Genomic DNA, 19,876 nt, shown 5'->3' with positions numbered 1-19,876 from the left:
AAATCCAAAACTTATTTTTCCACTGCCTACTCAAAATTCCTGTAATGGACTGAATGTCTGTGTCCACCCCAGAGCTGATGCATTGAAGCCCTAACCCTCAGCTTGACTGTAGTTGGAGATGAGGCCACTAAAGAAGTAATTAAGGTTAAATGAAGTCACAAGGGTGGGGCCTTGATCCAACAGGATTACTGCCCTTATAAGAAGAGACACCAGAGAGATTGCTCTCTCTTCATCAAAATCACAGAAGGAAAGGCCAGTTGGATACAGCTCAAGACAACCATCTGCAGGCCATTTTCCTCAGCAGAAATCATAATTGCCAACATCTCGATCATGGCTGTTAAGCCTCTAGAACTATGAGAAATACATTTCTATCGCTTAAGTCAGCTAGTCTGTGGCACTTTGTTCCAGCAACCTGAACAGACCAATACAATCCCCATTTGGATGTTTTCAGTACATCTCAAACACAGCATACTCAAACCTAAACTCCTAACACTTTCCCCAAAACCTGCTCTACCGCCTTCCTGTGTCATTGCCAAATTGTAACCATCTCCGATCCCTCTCTTTTGATCATACCCCATATCCTTTCCAGAAGTAAATCTTCTGGTTACATCATCCAAAAATATATGGAATCCAACCCCTTGTCTTTACTTTTTTTGTTACTTCCATGGACCAAGCCACCTCATCTCACTTAAGTTACTGAAATATCTTCATACCCGATATCCCTATATCCTTATATTCTATCTTACAGTGCCAGTACATTAAGAAAATGGTTGAAAAATAATGGGGCATGTCAAAGGACACCAAAACTAACTTGTAGCTGGGACAAATCTGGGACAAATGAGAAATACTGGTGCAGCCACTCTGGCAAACAGTGTGGAGGTTCCTCAAAAAATTAAAAATAGAGCTACCCTATGACCCACTACTAGGTCATAGTAGTGGGTCTAAATTCCTAGTGACTACTAGGAATTTATCCAAAGGATACAGGAGTGCTGATTCATAGGGGCACATGTGCCCCAATGTTTATAGCAGTGCTTTCAACAGTAGCCAAATCATAGAAAGAGTCCAAATGTCCAACAACTGATGAATGGATAAAGAAGTGGTTTATACATACAATGGAATACTACTTGGCAATGAGAAAGAATGAAATCCTACCATTTGCAACAACATAGATGGAACTGGAGGGTATCATGCTGAGTGAAATAAGTCAGTCAGAGAAAGATAATCATGTTTCCACTCATATGAGGAACTTGAGAAACTTAACAGAAGACCATGGGGGAAGGGAAAGGTAAAAAATAGTTTCAAACAGAGAGGGAGGCAAACCCATAAGAGACTCCTAAATACAGAGAACAAACTGGAGGTTAATGGGGGTGGGGGGCAGGGGAGAGGGGAAAATCAGTAATGGGCATTGAGGAGGGCACTTGTTGGGATAAGCACTGGGTGTTTTATATATATATATATATATATATATATATATATATATATATATATATTTATATTTATATTTATATTTATATATATATTTATATATATATATAAATTTATATATATATATAAATCTAGTTGGTGAAAATATTACAAGAAACACATTCTCAAAGGATCTCCCCACGATATACTGGCGGTTTAAAAATTGACAATTGTAACTTCATATCACAGAAATCTGGCAGGTACCACCTTAATCAAGTGACCATCACTGTAATGAAGCCTATCAACATCATGTACACCCTGGCATGATCCACCCAGAAGGGTACATCACTTCTGCATTAGTCTTGCAAAAATTACACGTCAATTTGATCATGGCAAAACATCAGACGAAATTTGAGACCCATCCTATAAAATAAATAGCTAGTAGTTTTCAAAACTGGTAACAAATAAATGCAGTAGTATGAGAGTGTAGAAAAGGATCTAGAAAGGGGGCATTAGTTCTAATATTGGGAAAATTTAAATAATGTCTGTAGAGTAAGTATTGCATCAATATCAATTTCCTTGTTTCAATAATTACACTGTGGCTACATAATGTATTAACATTGAAGGAAGTTGGGTAAAGGGTATACAGGGACTCTCTGTACTACTTTTTGTAACTTTTGTAAGAGTGAAGTTCATTCAGAATAAAACGTTAGACAAAAATGTAAATTACATCATGCTGCTTCTCTGCCCAAAACCCTGTAATGGCTTCCAGTTTTCCTCGGACATAATAACTAGCTGAGCTCATCACTCATTATCCTCTCTGCTCCACACTGTTCTCTCCTGCTGTCCCTTAAACAAGCCAGGCAAGTTTCCACCTTAGAGGCTTTCACTGGTGTTTCCTCTGCCCGGAATGTGTTTCCCCAAGACACCCACATGGCTAATTCCTTCACCTCTTCCAAGTCTTGTTTCTTTTTTGTTGTTGTTGTTTATTTGCCTTAAGGTTTTATTTTTAAGTAATCTCTACACCCAATATGGGGCTTGAACTCACAACCCAAAGATCAAGAGTCCCATGCTCTACCAACTGAGCAAGCCAGGCAGCCCTCAAATCTTGTGTCTGATCTTACCTTCACAGTGATACCTGACGACGCTATTTGGTATTATAAACTGAAACTCCCCATTCTGCCCTCAGAATTTCTGATTGCCTACCTTGCTCTATTCTGTCTTATTTTTCCATAGTACTTTTCATCTTCCTCCATGCCGTTTAATTTAGTCAGTATTTTTACTTTTATCTGTCCCCACCCACTAGTAATAAACTCCAAAAAGGCAGAAAGCATTCTCTACCATGTTCCAAATATCCAAAGTGTATCCAAAGTGCCTAAAACAGTGCCTGGGACAGAAAAGGCACTCTGTAATTAGTAACTGCCAAATGAATGAATTCTCAGTACTTTAATGGGATTTTAGAATTGTTTCCTTTTATCTTATATTGTTCCTTACATTCTTTTATTTTGGTATCTTCTTTCAGAATATCTTTATAGATTGGATCTTCATTTTCTGTTCTGATATCTTGGACATCGTAATACATTATAATGCCTAAAACTGGAAAAAAAAATCATTCACAGTATATATTGCAGAGTAAGTTAATATATTAAATACAGCAAGAACTATTGAATTAATAAGCAAAAAATAATCATTGGAATAGAAAAATGTGTAAAAGATATCAATAGGTAATACATTGAAAGAATTATGGTTGCCTTGCAAAAATACTAATTAAGTTACTAACAAGGAAATTCAAAAAAAGAAATAATGCATAGGGGTTAACTATCAAATTAGGAAGGAAGAAGTTAATGGCTTCATAGAAAGTAACTACACGGAGCTCCTGGGTGGATCAGTTGGTTAAGCATCCAACTCTTAGTCCCCTCTCAGGTCTTGATCTCAGGGTTGTGAATTCAAGCCCTACATTGGGCTCCACACTCTGGACATGAAGCCTACTTAAAAAGAAAGAAAGAGAAAGAAAGTAACTTGCTCCTCCTGGAGGAGGGGCGTCGCACAAGAGGAAAAGTTGATTTTGATCAGATCTTGTTGTAAATGTGCCAGTGGAATTTTACAGACATGAAGAAAAGTGGGGAGCCCTTATTAAAACAAAAAACAAAAGCAGTTTTTTAGTCAAATATACCTGGTCAGTCTAGATGAGTAGTTCCCAAGGAGGAGTGATACTGTCCCCCCAAAAGGACATTTAGCAGTGTGTGGAGCTGGGTTTTCCTGGTTGTCACACTGGAAGAGGAACTACTGACATCTAGTGGTAAAATCCAGGAATGCTGTTCAACATCCTCCCATGCACAGGTCAGATCTACACAACAAAGACTATCCAGTCCAAAATGTCAATAATGCGGAAGTTAAGAAACCCTGGTCTAGATAGATGACTGTAAATAAAGATGGAATTTAAGAATTTGTCCATTGCAGTTGAGTATAGAATGGAAGTGAGCCCTGTAATCTCTTATTCCCAAATGACTAACCAAGTGTGAAAATAAAGAAGCTCTGTGGGCAGAAGAATGATTTCCCCAAACCACCATGAGTAGTGATTATATCCTAATCATCAGAACATGCATATGACATTACAGGCCAAAAAGAACTTGACAGGTGTGATTAAAGTGAAATAGGGAGATTATCCTAGATTATGCTGGTGAACTCAAGCTAATCACATAGTCTTAAAAGATGAGGACCTTATCTGTCTGCAGAGAAAGAGAGAGAGAGAGAATACAAAAGGGAAGGCAGAGTAATGAGGCATGAAAAGAACCTAAGCCATAGTTGCTGGCTTTGAAGACACAGGGACCCATTAGCCAAGGAAAGTAGGTGACCTTTAAGAGCTGAGAACGATGCCTGGAACCAAATTACAAGTCTACAATACATTATTATTGACTATACTCAGCATGTTGTACATTAGGTCTTCAGAATTTACTTACACTTGCTTTTGATGTTCCCCGCAGATGGACCCAAGTCTAAACTCCTTAATAAATTCAGTCTTCAGAAACCAATTCCAGAAAGACTATTTACCTGGTTTCCCTCCCTACTGCATCTCTACCGTGAGTCAATGAATAACAAGTAGACTAGTTCAACGGGGGTGGAAAGATACTGAAGGAAAAGAAATTTTTTAAATATTTCCCCCAGAAACTTCTCTCTATTTATTGCTAGTGCCAATACTGCATCTAATATTCTTAAGAAGGAAGTGTCAGAGCCCTGAGAAGAGCAGGGTATAAACTCCAAGAAGAGAGCTAAAAGCTTTGTCTCAAGAAAAGACCCGCTTCCATCTTGCAATGTCCATAAAATGAGAAACAAAACAAACGAGCACATTTGCAGGAATCAAGTTAGCCAGATATCACTGACAGGTTAAAAACTAAGAATTAGAACAAGTGTCTTCAATAATAAAGGACCTAATGTAATAAGCAGTTCTTTGGTCAAGGCCAGACTACATGGTAACAAAAGACAGTCCAAACCACTCTGTTTTGTTTTTCTTAGGCTCTTACCTTAGCCAGAGAAGTTAATGGACGTTCCCAGTTCCTCAGAGATTTTTAACAAGAAAATAATGCCTTCCCTTTCCCCCTAACTTCATATAGTGCTATAAACACATACAAATTCAGTAATTTATGCAGTATTTTCATTTTTAAAAGGGGGTTCATTCAGTCATCCCCAACACATCCCTTTAGGTATCTAGAAGTCTCCAATAAGAAAAAAAATCCCTCGAGGTATTTTTATATTAATAATTGGGGTAGGAAAAATAATACAATCTACTATGTGTTCAGCACTGCACAAGTGTTTTACGTGTATAATTATTTTCAAATCTGCCTAACCTGTGAGAAGATCATGAGAACCCCCTATCTAACCATTAGAGTTAACATGGGGAACCCACTCCTCTGTGAACAGAATTCTGTCCAACATGCTCTATATATCCTGGCATATTACCTAATCTTTTTGGACATGCTGTTACTCTAAATCAGTACAACCATTTTAAATTTAAATGAGTATTCCCCTTTTATTACCATAAATCTTTTATTAAAGGTCAAATTTGATGGAAATGAGGAAAGACCAACAGAAAGTGGTGGTAAGGATTAGGTGAAGATTCAGCCCTGACGTTTCTCCTCTGTTGCTCAGCCACTGCATTTATTCTGCTTCCAATTTAAAAGTAGTAAATCTCTAGATAATCTTTTGAATGGCTTCCAGTCACTGAAATATATTTTATAGCTTCCATGGAAGTGTAACATTGATTGTAAGTAAGATTTGTGAAACATCCAGCAGCATTAGATCCTCAAATTTAAAATGAGGATTCGTATTCTACAAGGCTGTTTGAGATAGCCTTTAGGCCAAATCAGCTGATTTGACTCAAGGCATATCTGCCCCAGAATTATTGTAGACAGACTTTTTCGGAGAAGTTTCACAGACTTGTCCATTCAACTTTCTAACAGCTTTCCCTCAGACCCTGGCCACTATACTCCAAGGAAGCAAGCCAATTGGAGAATAAAACTGTTTCACTTTGAATAATAACAATATTAATAACAGCTTTTATTTTTAACACTTATTAGACACTAGGTATTTACTATGCACTAAACGTTCAACAAATACTAATCAGGAAATTGAAAAATGATTATAGAGTTAGAGTCTTCAACTAATCTCCCTCGCTATGGTCTCAGGTCTACCACTTTTAACTAAATAATCTTGGCCACAACATTTAAATTCTCGTGTGTAAAACAGGCTAAAAAAGATAGTGTCTACGTCACAGATTGTGAGAAATACAAGAGTGTGTGCAAGAGGGAGGCCCCAGACGGCAATGTAGAAAGACAATGAACTTACCTCCTCCCACTGACACACTGAATCTATACCTATGTAGACCAAGTCGTTCTGAAGAAGAACTGAGGGCTGAATGAGCAGCATTTGCAGAACAAATGGTAGAGGGACCACACAGACAGGGTAGAAGAGTTGGGGACAAGTAATGATGGGAACCCTACCCCCACAGTGGGGAATGCAGTAGAGAGGAATATCACTGAGCAGTGATATCAATGGGCCGACTCACCCACACTGGGGCACAGTGGGGAAAAAAAGACACCTGTTTAAAGGGAAACTAGACTTCTAAGTAAGGAAAACCATTTCCTAACCCTAGGGCATCTACCAAACTGGGAGAAAACTGTTGGAATTCTTTCTAGAGTCCAAGACACTGGTGAGTGCCATTTTTTTTACATTCCCCTCTATCTTGGGTGCAAGTGGGAGCAGGGCCCAAATGCCTTTTCCAGCCCGCTAGGGCTGCCTCAGTGCACGCCAGGCCTAGCCTACACCAGCTCCAGCCATCTCCACAGGGTGGCTCCAGCTCCATGAGCCCCAGGCCTCCCCACCTGTGCCCACCCCAGCTCCAGCCATCCTGCCAAGGTAGCCCCAGCATGGCACACTCTGAGACCAACTTGCCTGTACCCGATGCAGCTGTACCCCCAAGGCAGCCTTGGTGCAGCACATCCTGGGACAGACCCGCCACCCATGCCCACTCCATCTCTAGCTGTCCCACCAGGGAAGCCCTGGTACAGCACACCCCAGGACAGTCCCAGACCACTTTTGCTCCAGTCTTAGCCATCCCACCAAGGCAGACCATGATCCCACACGAACATGCCCCCCACACACACTTGCTCCAGCACTAGCCATCCAACCAAAGTGCCCTGACTGGGCACACCCTGGAACCCCTGCCTCAACCCGCCAAACTGCCAGGTACCTGCAGTCTACACAGGGGATGCTCCTACACAAGGCCAGTCTTTCCAGAACAGAAGTAGTTTTTCCACCTAATTCATAGGAACAAACACAGAATGTCAAACCAGTTCTAAGAGGGAAGCTCATAGCCATACAGGCCTACCTCAAGAAACAAGAAAAATCACAAATAAACAATCTGAATTTACACCTAAAGGAACTAGAAAAAGAAGATCAAACAAAACCCGAAGTTAGCAGAAGGAAGGAAATAATAAATATCAGTGTGGAAATAAATGAAACAGAGACTCAATAACAGAAAAGATCAATGAAACTAAAAATTGGTTCTCTGAATAGCTAAAGAAAATGGCTAAACCTCTAGCCTGACTTAACAGGAAAAAGTGAGAGAGGACTCAAATAAGTAAAATCAGAAATGAAAGAGTAGAAGTTACAACTGACACCACAGAAATACAAAGGATCATAACGAATAAATCCCTGGAAAGACACAACCTTCCAAAAGTGAAGCATAACCTCCCAGGGCTGAATCATAAAGAAATAGAAAATCTGAATAAGCTGATTACAAGTGATGAAATTGAATTCGTAATTTTAAAACTTTCAAAAACCAGAGTCTAGGACCAGATGGCTTCACAGGTGAATTCTACCGAACTTGAAGAAGATAGTAATTATCTTTCACAAATTATTTCAAGAAATTAAAGAGGAAGAAATGCTTCCAAGTTCATTTTACAAAGCCAGCATTACCCTGATATCAAAACCACAAAGATACCAGAGAAAAACAAAATTACAGGCCAGTATCCCTAAACATAACATAAATGTAAAACCCTCAACAAAACATTACCAAACCAAATCCAGTAATGTGATGGAAGGATATACACCAATGATCAAGTGGGATTTATTCCAGGGATGCAAGGCTGGTTCAATATTCATAAATCAATCAATATGATACATTACATTAACAAATGAAGAATAAAAATCATATTTCAATAGATGCAGAAAAAGCATTGACAAAATTTAACAACCGTTTGTGATAAAAAGTCAACACAATGGGTTTAGAGAGAATATACTGCAAAATAATAAAGGCCATATAGGACAGGCCCACAGCTAACATCAAACTCAATGGTGAAAAACTTTTGAGAAAGCTTTTCCTCTGAGATCAGGAACAAGACAAGGAAGCCCACTCCTTTGAAACACTTCTTTCAAAATGGTATTTGGTATTTGGGCAAGAAAAAGAAATGAAAGCATCCAGATTGGAAAGAAAGAAGTAAAACTATTGCCATTTGCAGACAACATGATGCTACATATAGAAAACCCTAAAAACGCCACCAAAAACTATTAGAACTAATAGGGGAATTTAGTAAAGTTGCAGGATACAGAATTAACATACAGCAATCTGTGACATTTCCATATACTAATAAAGAACTATCAGAAATAGAAATTTAAAAAATAATCCTACTTATAATTGCACCAAAAAAATGGAGTATCTAGGAATAAATTTTACCAAGGAAAGGAGATATCAGTACTCTGAAAATTATAATATATTATGAAAGAAATTAAAGACGACACAAATAAATGAACAAACATAGTATGTTCATAGATTGGAAGAGTTACTATTGGGGTTTTTTTTATGTTTATTTATTTTTGAGAGAGAGAGCAAGTGTGAGCACAAGCAGGGGAGGGATGAAGAGGGAAGGGGACAGAAGATCCAAAGCAGGCTCTCTGCGAGGACAGCTTTGGCACTGACAACAGCAAGCAAGATGTGGGGCCCAAACTCATGAACTGTAAGATCATGACCTGAGCCAAAGGTGGACGCTCAACTGACTGAGCCACCCAGGTACCCTATTAAGACTTAATATTGTTAAAATGTTCATACTCCCAAAAACAATCTATGGATTCAATTCAATACCCATCAAAATATCCATGGCATTTTTCACAAAACTAGAGTAAATATTTCTAAAATTCGTACAGACCACAAAAGACCCCAAACAGCCAAAGAAATCTTGAGAAAGAACAAAGCTAGAAGTATCACACTCCATGATATCAAACCATATTACAAAGCTATAGTAATCAAAACTATAGTACTGGCATAAAAACAAACATATTGATCAATGGAACACAAGAGAGAGCTCAGAAATTAACCAACACATGCATGGTCAACTAGTCTATGACAAACAAGGCAAGAATATAAAATGGGGAAAAACAGCCTCTTCAATGAATGATGTTGAGGAAACTGGACAGCTACATGCAAAACATCAAACTGGGCCATTTACTTACACCACATACAAAAAGCAAATTCAAAATGTATTAAAGACTTGACTTTACGTAAGACCTAAAACCATAAAAATCATGGAAGAAAATATAAGCAGTAATCTTTTTGACATCGATCTGTTTGTAAAATATTTTTTGGACCAACTATTTTCAGGCAAGGACACCAAAAAATTAAAATAAACAAATGAGATTACATGAAACTAAAAAGCTTTTGTAAAGTGAAGTAAGCCATAACCAAAATGAAAATGCAACCCACTGAATGGGAAAAGTTCACTGCAAATCAAACATTCAATTTTGGTTAACACCCAAAATATATAAAGAACTTACATAATTTAATTTCAAAACACCGACCTGATTTTAAAAATGGGCTGAAAACTTACAAACGTTTTTCCAAAGAAGACATACAGATGGCCAAAAGGTACATGAAAGTGTGTTAAACATCACTAGTCAGGGAAATGATTATCAAAACTGCAATGGAGTATCACCTCATACCACCACAGTGTATATATGGCTATTACCAAAAAGACAAAAATAACATCCTGGCAAGGATTGGAGAAAAGAAAACCTTCATACACTGTTGATGGGAATGCAAATTGGTGCAGCCACTATGGAAAACTATATAGAGGTTCCTCAAAAAAATTAAAAATAGAACTACCATATGATTCAGCAAGTTTACTAGTGAATATTTATCTGAAGAAAATGGAAACACCAATTCGAAGAAATATATGCACCCTCTATTCATTGCAGCATTATTTATATTAGCTAAGGTATGGAAGCAACCTCCATATCAAGTGATAGATGAATGATACACATATAAATGTGTATATGCACACATAGGTATATATCCCACATCTTCTTTATGTATAATAGATATATAGATATATAGATATATATAGTATACATACTATATAGATATAGTATAATAGAATATCATAGGATATAATATATATTATATAGAATTATATGTAATGTATAATAGAATGTATATAACATATAATAGAATATTATCAGCAATAATAATAGAATATTATCCAGTCATTAAAAAATGAAATCTTGCCAATTGTGACGACATGGATAGAGGGTATTGCACTAAGTGAAATAAGTCAGACAAAGAAAGACAAATACTGTGTGGTTTCACTTATATGCGGAATCTGAAAAATAAAACAAATGAACCAACAAAACAAAAAAGAAACCCACTCCTAGATACAAAAACACTGTAGGCTACCAGAGGGGGACAAGATGAGGAGAAAGGGCAAAATAGATGAAGTGGGATTAAGAGGTACAAACTTGCAGTTATAAAATAAATACGTCATGGGGATGTAAGGCACAGCATAGGAAAAACAGTCAATAATATTGTAACAACTGGATGTTAACAGATGGTAACTTAGAGTTACTGTGGAGATCGTTTCATAATGTATAGAAGTATCAAGTCACTATTACGTACACCTGAAATAAGATATCGGACATCAATTATATTTCAGTTTTAAAAAATGAGGGTGCCCGGGTGGCTCAGTCGGTTGAGGGTCGGACTTCAGCTTGGGTCATGATCTCACGGTTCGTGAGTTCCAGCCCCACATCAAGCTTTCCGCTGTCAGCTCAGAGCCCACTTCAGATCCTCTGTGCCTCTCTCTCTCTCTCTCTGCTTTTCACCCGCTCAGGCTCTCTCTCAAAAAACAAATAAACATCGTTTTAGAATGCATACACACACAAAGAACATGTGCACGTAAAGGACTTGAAGGGGGCCTGCCTACCCCAGCTCGCAATAAATGTAGCTGTTACTGTGCATGACAACTCTACTCCACATGATTACTGGCCCTGGAGATAGTGTGATGAACAAGATACCCAAGGTTTTTTACCTCAAGAAACTTACATTCCAATGGGGGAGAAAACACACAAACTAGAAAAGAGTAATTTTGCAAAAGATAACTTTGTATCGTGATAAAGAAAGTGAACATGGTGATTGAATTGGCAAGAGCTAGGGGAGATCAACTGAGATAAAGGAGTACGGGAGGGCTGTAGGTATAGGGATCATTTAAGGTGGACCTAGGAAATGACAGTGAGCCTCCTGTACCCGGAACCGGTGGGGGGCGGGGGGGGGGGGGAACCTTCCAGGCAGAAGAGGCAATGAGTGCAACAACCCAAAGCAGATGAAGTAGACGAGGAAACAAATCTCTGAAGTCCCTGCTGGTCATGGAAAGGCGTTTAGGTTTTATTCTACGAGCACAAGGAAAATGTAGAATGATTTTTAGGTGAGAGGGTAACACAATCTGATCCGGTTGTTTTAGTTTTCTCAATCACTTTGGCTGCTGTGTGACAGGACGGGAAACAGAGAAAATCAAGACAGGAATAAGAAGCACCAAGAGGGACTCAAAGCAGTGTCCAAGAGAGAGATGCCAGGCAATTAGGTCAGGACAGTGACGACAGATGTGCAGACATGTCCAATCACAAGATGACTGGGGGTAAAAAGAAAAATAAATAGCAATAATAAACCTGTGGAATGGGTCTGACAGTTATCCTAATTTGGTAGATAAAGAAACTAAGGCGTGTAGAATTTAAAACATAGTCAAAGAGAAGCTGGGGTTCAAGCACAGGAATTTCTGACTCTGCCAGTTTAGATGTTAGATGAAGATGTGTCGTTTGCGGGGGAAAAAAAATAGCATTCACTTTAACACTTCCTAAGCCAGCCTGTTCAGAATCCAACTGAACACTTGACAATATTTGGTAAGGATGCATCTGCTGTGTGTTTGCTAGATGGAGAACTCCAGTTTTGTTGTAAGTTCTGTAAGTTGTCAGAGTTGGAGGGAGGTTGTGTGTTCTTTTCTTTCCTTCTGCCTTCCCTTTAGTCTCTTAAGATGTGCTCTGAAACAAAGCACTGAAGGATAACTCATTACCATTTGGATTTGACTTGAAGTGAGACTGTTTTCATTGCCAGGCTCTCCAGAAAGTAGATTGCTTTCTGAAACGTGTGAACGTCTGCGTGAGAAGGGGAACTTGGAATCGTATTTATCTCTAACCCTGCTTACCCACATGGGAGAACCAGCATTACAGGATTATCATTTTGCCGTATGCTGATGTTCACCTGCAGCAGAATTCTTGTTGCAGAGAAAAAAAATCTTCCGAAGAGAATTTCTTTCAGGGCTGCCTGCATTCCTAATCTATCCACCCAGACAGCTTTCACAATTTGGCACTGCATCTTCCTGAACACACTCTCATCCCAAAAATCTTTTGACCAATATGATTGTCCTCTGTTGTAGAAGTTCATACTGGGAAGTAATGAGGAACATTAGAAAGATTCTCTGTGGTCAGTAGCGGGAGAAAGGTGTTTTTCTGAAATATATTTAGGAAAGGTAGGTAACTTGGCCTGATGCTTTCTCTCTAAATTTTCTGGAAAACATGAGTTTTAGGATCTGGTTAATTGGAAGGAGAACTAGGGTACACAAGATGGGAGCGTGTGCTGAATTACGTAAAGCTCAAAATGAAGACAGGAGAGGGGGAAATGATCAAGTCCTCCTTAGTAAGAAGTGTGGCAATAACTCACTCAGACATCTTGAGTGTAATTTCACCTCCTTCTTGTAAAAAAACATCTCCAGAGTAATGCTGTTGTTTTTCTCAAAGTATAGTCGACACCCAAGGTTACGTTAGTTTCCGGTGTACGACAGAGTAATTCAACAGCTCTATGCACTATACTCCATGTGGGAGCTCACAGGTAGCTATCATCTGTCTAAAAAGGAAGGGTATCAGAGGGCAATTTTTTAGGCTGACAATATTTTACATATGTTGTATATCTAAACTGACCGGCCTTTCTACTTAGGAAAACATTTGTAGAAGGAAGGCAACAAGAAGGACACGGAACAGAAGGGGTGAACATTTCACAGGTCTGTGATTCTATTACTTTTGCTAAAGTCTCTTATTTTCCCACTTTCCTCTTCGCTTTATTTCCTGAGTCCAGAGGAGATCGTAGTTTGTGTCAACACAGAAAAATCCAACGGCAGAAAAAAATTCAACTAGAATTGAGACAAAAATCATAGGCAGTAGTGAGCCGTACGTAACAGTCAGGAAGGAACGCTTAGCCTTGCGTACAATACAATGACCTTCACCCTGACTTTATTACTGGGAAGGGGGTATATTTGCTTCTCGGTGTTGTTGAACTCCGCCATGAAGTCCCGCAGGGTTTAATTTGTATGGCTCTGGTACAAAGCCATTTGTGTTAGTCATCTCAATGTTCTTCAGGAATGTGGTAGGATTTGCCACTTCATTAATGATTAGAGGATCCTACATGAGATGGGTCAGTGATGAGGCTTATCTGCAGCTTTGTGATGCTTTCATTTCAGCTATGAATTTCTTTCAACACCTCACACTGGGGGGGGGGGGGCTCTACTTACGTAAGAGCCTCTGAAATAATTATCCAACGCTTACCATAAAGGCTGTACAGAATGTGGCACATTTTGACCGGCACATTATTTCCCCCTCATTGCCATATAGAAAATTGTCAGTGGAAATGAGGAGACAGGATTGGAAAGGGGACACAGTTCTGTTATCTCTTCTTCCCATGACTTCTCTTTCCCCCATTATAATTAATGGTGGAAAAATCAAGCCGGTCACCTCCATGTCTAGGGGTATGCTCGTCAGTGTCTAACAATCCGCTCTCTCAAAATAAAACAACCTTGATTTGTAGAGCTTTACAATTGTTTGGTACAAATACCTGCCATGTGGCCAATTTCAAGCTCCCAACGTGATGACATTGAACACGGAGTCGGGAAATGATGCACAGTCTGCCCTGGGGAACTACCGCGAGCGCTTCGATACAACGTAACAGGATCGTCTCTGCATGGCAACAGGGACAATGAGGATGGCAGCAAGGACAAGGGTGAAAGAGCCAAATTGTCAGCTACCCTGGTGCTTGCCACTCTAAATCGCCATAATTCTTCTGTAAAAGCCACCTTTATCTCTTATGGAACGCATGCCTCAATCACTGGATAATGCCAGAATGCTGTGAATAGCTATGAAAGTACATAACTAAAAATGTTCATAGAAATAGAAACTCATTTCAATAGCTCCTATTTATATTTGCACGTTTTTGCACTTTTTTCTTGCCGTGGTATAAATGATGTGCTATGAAAAAGTGTTGGTATCTTCATGAGAGTAAGAGAGGCTGTGTTCTCCCTTTCATCCTGAAAGAGTGACATTGTCGGCTCTTGATCTGAAGTGACACTTTGGTTTGCCATAATATAGTTAAAACATGAACACAAAAAGTCATGTAACAGAACCCACTGGAATAATAAAATGATCAGGGGGAAAAGACATGAAAAGATCTGCTATTTGGCATTCAATTACAAATACAACTGCAACGCAAGGAACCCAGCACACCTGAAGCCTTCCCTGAATTCTTCTCATCTAACACCTAGACAGTCCTCCTGGCCAGTTGGAGAAAGCAACTTGAATCCAGAACAAGACTGAGACATTGTAATTTTCTGACAATTTGCATTCAATCACTACTGAGTGTCACAATATGCCTTCTGCAGGGCAAGGGCTTCCCTTCACATGATTCAGAGATCCATTGCCTACAGAGAATAGGAGAAGGAAAATCATCCATGAAAGCATAGTCCCTAAATTGCCTACCCTATCTGAAAATGTACACTCCTCCCTTCGTTTAAAGGTAAAAGGCAAAGTAGAGTCATTTTTGGGCAGTGGCAACACTATGTGACATTTTAATTCTAATTCTGGCATCTAAGAATTCTAGTCAATGAAGATAAATGCGGCACCCGTGGCTTTGTTCCGTCTCTCAGATCTCCCTGTCAAGGGGGTAGCCACTAGCAACATGTAGCTATTTAAATTTAAATTAGCTAAAATTTAAAAATATATATAAAATTGATTTCCCAATCACATTATCCACCTTGAAGGGCTTAATAGACGCATATGGTTACTGGCTACCATATCGTACGGTGCAGATATAGAACACTGCCATTACCACAGAAAGTTCCATTTAATGGCATTGACGTGACGAAGATATTCTGGCCTCATTACACCAGCACACCAGAAAATGAAGCAAAGAGAAAAAATTGGAAATCGCCCTTTGCTTTAACCTCTTACTACATTCTCACAGAAATCATTTTGGCCCAGAAGCATCTTTTGAATAGTCAGATGTCATAAGCATCTTAATCTGGAACCCAATATCCTTAAGCAGGTATTACAACTCCTTCTTTCATATTTAATTATAATGGGAGGAAATGGAGAAAACATTGATTGAGCCATGCTTAACAGTAATTCCCAAGCCTGGCATTTGTCAGCAGGAGAAAGAAGTTTCTGGCTGCAGAGAATTGATTCCTTACTCTCAGTTTGCTTTCGCCCTGACCCTGCTATCATAGAACTCTTTGAGCAAGCAGTATTTTAGTCCTTAGGAGGAACCGCCCCAAAATGCTCCCCAACCCCCTTAGTAGCCCAGATGCTGCTCTACTGAATCCTGACTCTCTCCAGCTGGATGCTAAAGCAAGTTCAGAGAGCCTCCTCTCTTGAGCCTACTAAATGAAGCAGAATTTTCTGTCTTTGACAGGCAAGGTCTAATTATTGTACTTGAGTATGAAAAATTTGCTCAAAGCCCTCTGAAAGAGAAAAAATATTCTAACTTAAAGCCAGAAGTTTCTGAACTGAATTTTACAGAGCCTCAGATGGATTAATCTCTAACTCATTCAGCAACAACTCTGTCCTTGGGCATAATCTGTAGCCTTTCAATACAGTGGTTATCACAGAAGTAAAAATAACAGCAAAACCAGCCCTATGATAGCTAAAAGGTAATGTTTTGTAATCGTGTATCTGCCGTTCATGGGTTCATTGTCTAGTCAAACAATCTTTGGATAGAAAATAGATGAGATGGCTAAATAAATAAATAAATAAAGGGAAAACCTTCTTGTGTGCACCTAGATAAGCTCTAGATAAGCTCAGAGCAGCCTAGCTTGACACATAAAATTAGAAAGTGACATTTCAAAAAAAAATACACTACATAAACGTACCATTGTCTGAAATAAAAGATCCTTGTCTGAATTATTTTTTTCACTTCACCCTTTTCCTATGTGCCTACCACCCCAGTCCTTATCCACTGTTTCTTCTTGTCAGGCACCTGTTTGGCCTTTCCTAGAGGCTATACAACCTCCCAGCCAGAATCTGAAAGTGACTGATCACACTGTAATCTCCAAAAGGGATCGCTTACCAGTAACAAATTACTATGAATGTATCACCCATTAAAAATATATAAATTAGGGAGAATTTCACCATTTTTCATAGCTTCCTTCATTACAATTGGAGAAAAAAATATAGGGGATTTGAATCAATGGAAGATAAACTAATTGTCTTGTCATTTAAAAAAAATTTTTTTAACTATTGCATCTGATATTTTTTTTAGCTCTTATCTGTTTCCCTTTCCTAATTTGAAACTATGTGTCCTCTTATGATTAAATATGAGCAAAAACACTTTTCAAGGGAATCCTACAATATAGTGTTAATTTTATTTCCCTTAAGTCATTTCCAGTGCAGAAAATCATGAGCACAGATCGCGGAGTAAGTGTTTAAAAACTGGATTCCATTTCCTCCCTGAATATCATGTACCTAGGAAAACGTGAGTGTTGTTCATTTACGTACGGGAAGTTTCCATGTCAGTAGTGGCATGAAGTTCCTTCACCTACTAGAAAGAGGAAATTCTACGTCCCATTGGTTTCTGGTTTTTCTAACCTCTACTGAATCATGAAAAATCCATGAACAACTTTTATTTCTTCTCTTCTATTTGCTCTGTCATCTGTGGGATTTAGCTGAGGTAAAGAGGCACTTTTTTCTCATTAATCATTGTAAGCTAAGGAATAATTTTATTGCTGTGAATGTTTTGGGCAGAATGCCCATCTCAAAGTGGAAGATGTTAAGCCGACCCATTTTCTCATAAGATGTATGTTTCTACATCTTCAACCAATATGCTTTAGTCTGCTGAAATGCATTAAAGATAGGAAAGATAAATAGACCCACCTAGCTGTTTGAGGTAGTGGATTGAACTATAAGGCATGTGGAAGAGATAGCTTCATGCCCGCTTATAGTCTAATAAATAACTTCAGAAATAGACAGATTCTGGGTAAATAAAATCTTGAAATAAGCCAGAAAGCAAGGAATATGAAAAGCTAACTGATCAAGTTGAAATAGAGATACCTCGCTTCCCTTGGTGACCGAACCTGATTAAGAATAAAGCAAACATGAAAGGTGCCAGAATGTTGAGTAGAAATACCTCTGAATAAATACAATGAGCATTTTCTTTGGAAATTTTTGAAATCTCAAATTAATAGAGCCCCCAAAAAAGGTTTCATTATAGAAAATCTGGCGTTAAATTTGCCTCTTGTTAAAAAAAGAAACTGAAGAATCATAATATATCTTTGAACAGAATGTAAACCCTATAAGGGCTGTGTGTGTGTGTGTGTGTGTGTGTGCATGTGTGTGTGTGTTCGTGTGTGTGCATGTGTGTGTGTGATTCACTGATGCATGGCTGACATATAGAAGGTGTATAATAAATATTTGCCCAATACAGTTTATAAAACAATTTCCTGTATATGATCTCATGTGATCTCACCTGACCCAGCAGTCTTGAGGAGTAGATACCAGTCACATGCCTTAGCCTGTAGATGGAGACTAATGAAGGACAGCACCTCAGGTGTTATCATAGAAATGGAACTCCGCCGGGAAACCAGGGGAAAAACTTTTGGTAAAAGACACAGTCATCAATGGGTGTCAATACCAGTGCCTCACAGATACCAAATCAATGTTGACTGAATGGTGAAGCTCTCCGTAAAGACACAGGCTGACTTAACTTAGCCCCCTTCCATTTACTATCAGAGTGTCCGATTTTGCTTTCTTCATACTTCTTTGTATAATAATTAAATCACTCAGCTATGCATTTACTTGTTTATTGTTTCTCTCATCCCTCTAAAATGTAAATTCCATGAACGAAGGCTGCTTGTCTGCCTTAGTCCCTCAAGAAGTGTCTAGCCCATAGTAGGTACTCTATAAGAGTTGGATGAACAAATGAATCAACCAGTCAATCATCTACCTGAAATGACTGACTAGATTACTCTTTTTTCAATTGCTCTCTCTCTCTCTGCATTACTTGGGTAGGGCAACTGTTTTGTCTGTTTTAGTTTGTATGTGTTCTATGTGTGCTGCTTTGCTTTCCTTCTCTTTCTTCCACTGTAATTTGAACTACGTCCTTCATGAGGAGGTGAGAAGCCCTCAGAAAACCTAGCAAGATTATGGTAGAATCCAAGAAAAAGAACCATGATTTGGATGGCTCAAGCTAGCTCTTCTCTAATAGCTTGAAATGCTATAGATGAGATCCTGAGGCTCAGAGTGGTAATGAGACCGAACGTCGAACACGTCTCCCAACTAGAAGGCATTGTCTTCCCTCCTATGCCATGCTTTAATCACTTGTCTCATCAAGAATATAAAAAAGAAAAGTTTTAAAGAAGCTTACTATGAAAATATACACTTTTTTTTTTTTTTAGTTTATTTATTTTGAGAGAGAGAGAGAGCAAGCAGGCGAGGGGCAGAGAGAGAGAGAGAGAGGAAGAGAGAGAATCCAAGTAAGTTCTGCACTTCCAGCACAGAGCCCAACGTGGGGCTCAAACCCCCAAATTGTGATATCATGACCTGAGCCGAAACCAAGAGTCAGATGTTTAACTGACTAAGCCACCAAGGTGCCCTGAAAATATACATTTCTTACGATCATTTCTTCTTTAGTCGAGAAGTAAATTACATGATTTGTTCTTAAGACAACCAGGCAATACAAAAGATGTAAAGCTTTAAAATAATGGGAAAATCCTATCATCACCTTGACTCTTTTGTCATCTTCATTTATTGCTTCCTTTTCTCCTTCCAGGCGATTTTCTGGAAATACTGAAAAGTTTTGTTCTCATTTTTTTTTCAATATGGCAGTAGTCTTAAATCTCGAAGCAATAAAAATAGTCATTATAAATTTAAGTAAAGACTTGGAATATTTTTTATAAAAATCTGGCTATGTCTTCTCATTCATGTCACTTAAAGAGTTATTTGTGAATAACTCCTGCTGCTTTTTGAAATGGCTGGATCTCTAGTAGAGGTAATATCTTTCCTTCTTCAATTCTACACATTTCTTCCCCATCCCAGTCAGCACTGTGGTCAATACTCATGATGGGATTTACTGGTCTCACCCCCAATAATTATGACTTTTCTTCCATCTGTGTGTTTCTTCTCTTCTCATATTGTGAAAAACATGTTTTGTACTTACCTCTTGTCCCCTCTAGAGCCTTAGTTCTTTAAAAGCAAGAACACTCTATTACATAGCTTTTGATCTCCAACAGGGCACGGACTATATAAATGAAAGCAAGGGTTAATATACTACATTTATGTCTTCCTGTTTGTTCTAGTCATCCCCAATGGTTTAATATGCTTGTGATAATGTGATAATTAGATT

The sequence above is a fragment of the Panthera tigris genome, chromosome B1 (genome assembly GCF_018350195.1).
Source record: "Panthera tigris isolate Pti1 chromosome B1, P.tigris_Pti1_mat1.1, whole genome shotgun sequence".
Classification (NCBI taxonomy): domain Eukaryota; kingdom Metazoa; phylum Chordata; class Mammalia; order Carnivora; family Felidae; genus Panthera; species Panthera tigris.
Note: the sequence above shows the minus strand (reverse complement) of the source record.